This window comes from Schistocerca cancellata, chromosome 9 (assembly GCF_023864275.1).
Source record: "Schistocerca cancellata isolate TAMUIC-IGC-003103 chromosome 9, iqSchCanc2.1, whole genome shotgun sequence".
In the NCBI taxonomy this organism is placed as follows: domain Eukaryota; kingdom Metazoa; phylum Arthropoda; class Insecta; order Orthoptera; family Acrididae; genus Schistocerca; species Schistocerca cancellata.
In genome coordinates this window covers 478,015,755-478,021,754 of record NC_064634.1, presented here as the reverse complement: position 1 = coordinate 478,021,754, position 6,000 = coordinate 478,015,755, and positions in this window count along the sequence as shown.

The following is a 6,000-nucleotide window of genomic DNA, read 5'->3' as shown; positions in this document are numbered from 1 at the left end:
GCTGTGATATGCAAATGATTAGCTTTCCAGAGCATTCTCACAAGGTTGGCGCCGGTGGCGACACCTACAACGCGCTGACATGAGGAAAGTTTCCATACACAAACAGCAGTTGACCGGCGTTACCTGGTGAAACGTTGTTGTGATGCCTCGTGTAAGGAGGAGAAATGCGTACCATCACGTTTCCGATTTGATAAAGGTCGAATTCTAACCAATCGCGATTGCGGTTTATCGTATCCCGACATTGCTGCTCGCGTTGGTCGGGATCCGATGACTGTTAGCAGAATATGGAATCGGTGGGTTCAGGAGGGTAATACGGAACGCCGTACTGGATCCCAACGGCCTCGTATCACTAGCAGTCTAGATGACAGGCATCTTATCTGCATGGCAGTAACGGATCGTGCAGCCACGTCTAGGTCCTTAAGTCAAGAGATGGGGACATTTGCAAGACAACAACCATCTGCACGAACAGTTCGATGACGTTTGCAGCAGCATGGACTACAGCTCGAAGACCATGGCTGCGGTTACCCTTGACGCTGTATCACAGACAGGAGCGCCTGCGATGGTGTACTCAACGACGAACCTGGGTGCACGAATGGCAAAACGCTATTTTTTCGGATGAATCCAGCTTCTGTTTACGGTATCATGATGGTCACTTTCGTGTTTGGCGACATCACGGTGAACGCACATTGGAAGCTTGTATTCGTCATCGCCATACTGGCGTATCACCCGGCATGATGGTATGTGGTGCCATTGGTTACACGTCTCAGTCACCTCTTGTTCGCATTCACGGCACTTTGAACACTGGACGTTACATTTCAGATATGTTACGACCCGTGGCTCTACACTTCATTCGATCCCTGAGAAACCCTACATTTCAGCAGGATAATGCACGATCGCATGTTGCAGGTCCTGTACGGGCCTTTCTGGATACAGGAAATGTTCGACTGCTGCCCTGGCCAGCACATTCTCCAGATCTCTCACCAATTGAAAACGTCTGGTCAATGGTGGGCGAGCAAGTGGCTCGTCACAATACGCCAGTCACTACTCGTGTTGAAGCTGCATGGGCAGCTGTACCTGTACACGTCATCCAAGCTCTGTTTGACTCAATGCCCAGGAGTATCAAGGCCGTTATTACTGCCAGAAGTGGTTGTTTTGGGTACTGATTTCTCAGGATCTGTGCACCCAAACTGCGTGAAACTTAATCACATGTCAGTTCTAGTATAATATATTTGTCCAATGAATACCCGTTTATCATCAGCATTTCTTCTTAGTGTAGCAATTTTAATGACCAGTAGTGTATTAGTAGTGGACATTTTCTAAGAAAATGAATAATGTAGATGTAGATGTAATAGCCGACAAAAATCAAGCATTTATAATGCGTTTGCTCTAAGCTGTAGTAGTTGTAATGTAAATATTTAAACATAGAGGCGAAAAATTTAGAATACGAATCAGTATTTAGCACAGCAATCATCAAGGAGAGAGGAAAGAAATGATAAAGGGTAGAATAAGAATATGTATGGAAACAAAGCACCTAACCTTGGTACTAAATACGAGTAGTTATCATTACAGTACATGTTTTCGAGCCTTAATTTCGCTGAAATCTGTTTCAGTTGAAACTTTTCATTTAATTGATAATATGAAGAGTTTGGTTAGTAGTAGAGCGACTTAATTTTTTATTAGTGTCAGTTTAAAAGAAACTTATCTCGCATGATGCGACTGAGGCGCGAATGGTCACGAAGTATTGGATTACAAAAGCTGTATAGGCTACTGACTCACTCAAGCCGCCACAGAACGAGGGGGTTGCACCCCTAGCCGCTGAATATAAATAATAGGACGTGCTGGAAAGTAATGCCTCCGAACTTTTTATGTGAAAACTCTTAAAGCTTTTTGAGTGAAAGAAACGTTATTAACATTCTACGTCTTTATTCCCTCTGTCTGCAGTTTTGCAGCCCTCTGCTGTTAGAGGGCTCCGAATCGAAGCACGTAACATGGTGATGTGTAACGTAACCATGTGAAACACTGTGCTCTAATCGAGTTTCGAATCCGAAGACTTCGCCCACTCATGGGGCACCCTCTTAACCTACGTGACAATGTCAGACCATACGCGAGCTTTGCGACATTTGTAACACTCCGACGCCTTGCGTTCACTATCACTGATGATCGTCCTTACAGTTCCGACTCGACTCCATCTGATTTTCATCTGTCTCCAAAAGTCAAAGAAGACCTTCGAGGACTTCACTTTGATGGTAATGAAATAGTGCAAGCAGAGATGACGTTGAGGCTCCGTCAATAAAGTCAAACATTCTACAGTGACGGTATCAAAGAACTGGTCTCTCGTTTGGAGAAATGTGTTCGTCGCCATAGTATCTATGTTGAGAAATAAGTATGTAGAGAAGAAGAATAAAGATGTGGAATGTTAACATTTGTTTTATTTTTAAAAGTTTTAGAAGTTTCCCCATAAAAAATTCGCAGGCATTATTTTTCAGCACGCCGTCGTAGATAAAGATTTATGCTACAAAACGTTTTTCTACTGTTAGTTCTGGATTATAAAGTCTACATGATTCTAGTGTTGCTCTTGATGTCTACAGTTGGTCACAACCGTTGCTTAAATGTAGATAACTCTGTTCTAGTCAACGTAGCTGGACTTCCATATTCACAAAATAAAGTATATAATAATTATATATAACCTTAAACAATTTTTACACTGTAACACTGCAGTTAAAACATTAAATGAAACATTGGGTCTAAAGGGGAGTGTGACGAAGTCTGGGCAGTTTCATCATTCTCTAAGATTCCACATCCACACACCGCGTGGTTTTGCAACCACACACACAGACGTAGACGGAAAGTGGCACGCCATCGACACCTTCATCGATCGCTTAATTGAAGTGTTATCGATACGCGAGTTTATTTTCACCACAGAGAAAAGCGATTCCCGCTGGTTTGAGTACATGATGGCTAACGGATGTATCTAACGGTACTGGCACTTTTCAGACAGGGACTGAACACTGCATACGTGTGCCACTTGTCGTCATTTTTCGTTCAGTGCGAAACTGTCGGATCACAGCAGCATCATACCTACAGACGGCACAGACAGTTCGCTGCGGTGGAATAACTGCAGAAGGAGCGCTGACAATGTGGAATCTGGACAACTTTGTGCAAAGTAAAACATGTAAGCACTGCATGATCAGCTGGAGGACAGAGTTACCAATTAAGAGTTGCTGAGAAGATTGGTTGGTTGGTTGGTTTGGGGGGGATTAAAGGGACCAGACTGCGACGGTCATCGGTCCCTTTTTCCAAAAAAAAGTAAAACCACCCAAAGAGAATAAAAAACGAACAACAGGAAAGACGTCAGACGACACGGGACAAGAAATACTCCTACAGAGATCAGACGAAACAAATTAAAATCACACAGAGTGTGACAGTGGTTGGCCGACCATAGAGATAAAAAGGAAAAGCCAACCACCGAGAACACTTGAAAAACTCAGCGTAAAATCGTAGGCCAATGGCCAGAATCAACACAAAAGAACAGAACAAACACTCAGAGTAAATAATAAAAACCCCCTGCCCGAATAAAACGGAAAACTAAGGCAGCCATACCAGGGTCATCACATAAGAGGGCAGGGAGCGTATCAGGCAGCGCAAATGTCTGCCTGACCACAGCTAAAAGGGGGCAGGCCAACAAAATGTGGGCCACTGTTAAAGCCGCCTCGCAGCGACAGACAGGAGGGTCCTCCCGGCGCAGTAAATAACTGTGTGTCAGGTGGGAGTGGCCAATGCGGAGCCGACAAAGGACGACAGAGTCCCTGCGGTTGGCTCGCAGGGATGACCGCCACACAGTCGTCGTCTCCTTGATGGCACGGAGTTTATTGGGCATGATCCGATTGCGCCATTCAGCGTCCCAAAGCGCAAAAACTTTTCGGCGGAGGACTGCCCGCAAATCAGTCTCTGGGAGGCCAACGTCCAGAGACTGTTTACTCGTGGCCTCTTTCGCCAGGCGGTCAGCATGTTCATTGCCCGGGATACCGACATGACCGGGGGTCCACACAAAGACCACAGAGCGGCCGCAACGCGCAAGAGTATGCAGGGACTCATGGATAGCCATCACCAGACGAGAACGAGGAAAACACTGGTCGAGAGCTCGTAAACCGCTCAGGGAATCGCTACAGATAACGAAGGACTCACCTGAGCAGGAGCGGATATACTCTAGGGCACGAAAGATGGCGACTAGCTCAGCAGTGTAAACGCTGCAGCCAGCCGCCAAGGACCGTTGTTCGGAATGGTCCCCTAGAGTTAGCGCATACCCGACACGACTAGCAACCATCAAACCATCGGTGTAAACAATTCCAGAGCCCTGATACGTGGCCAGGATGGAATAAAAGCGGCGGCGGAAGGCCTCTGGAGGGACCGAGTCCTTCGAGCCCTGTGCCAAGTCGAGCCGAAGGCAAGGGCGAGGAACACACCACGGGGGTGTACGCAGAGGCGCCCGGAAAGGAGGTGGAACTGGGAAAAACCCAAGCCCGCAGAGAAGCTCCTTGATGCGTACGGCGATCGGACAACCCGACCGGGGCCGACGGTCTGGCAGATGGACGACTGACTGCGGGAACAGGACACGATAATTTGGATGCCCGGGCAAGCTAAAAACATGGGCAGCATAAGCGGCCAGCAAACGTTGGCGTCGGAACCGCAGTGGAGGTACACCTGCCTCCACTAGGACGCTGTCCACAGGGCTGGTGCGGAAAGCACCAGTGGCAAGACGTATCCCGCTGTGGAGAATTGGGTCCAGCACGCGCAACGCAGATGGGGATGCTGAGCCATAAGCTAGGCACCCATAATCCAGGCGAGACTGGATTAACGCCTGGTAGAGCCGCAACAGGGTAGATCGGTCGGCGCCCCAGCGGGTGTGGCTCAAACAACGCAGGGCGTTGAGATGCCGCCAACACGCTTGTTTAAGCTGCCGGATATGAGGCAGCCAAGTCAACCGGGCATCAAAAAGGACACCCAAAAACCTGTGGGTCTCCACCACAGCAAGGAGTTCGTCGGCAAGATAAAGCCGCGGCTCAGGATGGACCGTTCGGCGCCGGCAGAAATGCATAACGCGGGTCTTGGCAGCCGAAAACTGAAAACCACGCGCTACAGCCCAAGACTGCGCCTTGCGGATTGCGCCCTGTAGCTGACGTTCAGCTGCTGCAATGCTAATAGAACTATAGTAAAGACAGAAGTCGTCAGCATACAGGGAAGCGGAGACAGAATTTCCTACTGCCACAGCGAGACCGTTTATTGCAATTAAAAACAGGCAGACACTGATGACAGAGCCCTGGGGTACCCCGTTCTCCTGGACGAGGGAGGAACTATACGAGGCCGCGACTTGCACGCGGAAGGTACGATACGACAGAAAATTTCTGATAAAGATCGGCAGAGGGCCCCGAAGACCCCATCCATGAAGCGTAGAAAGGATGTGATGACGCCATGTCGTATCGTAAGCCTTCCGCATGTCGAAAAAGACAGCGACCAGGTGCTGACGGCGGGCAAAGGCTGTACGGATGGCCGACTCAAGGCTCACCAGATTGTCGGTGGCGGAGCGGCCTTTACGGAACCCACCCTGAGACGGAGCCAGAAGGCCCCGAGACTCCAGCACCCAATTTAAGCGCCGGCTCACCATCCGTTCAAGCAACTTGCAAAGAACGTTGGTGAGACTAATGGGACGGTAGCTGTCCACCTCCAGAGGGTTCTTTCCAGGTTTCAAAATGGGGATGACAATACTTTCCCGCCATTGCGACGGAAACTCACCCTCGACCCAGAGACGGTTGTAAAGGTCGAGGAGGCGTCGCTTGCAGTCCACTGAAAGGTGTTGCAGCATCTGACAGTGGATGCGATCTGGCCCGGGAGCGGTATCAGGGCAAGCGGCAAGGGCACTCTGAAATTCCCACTCACTGAATGGAGCGTTGTAGGGTTCAGAAGCGTTGGTGCGAAAAGAAAGGCTCTGACGTTCCATCCGCT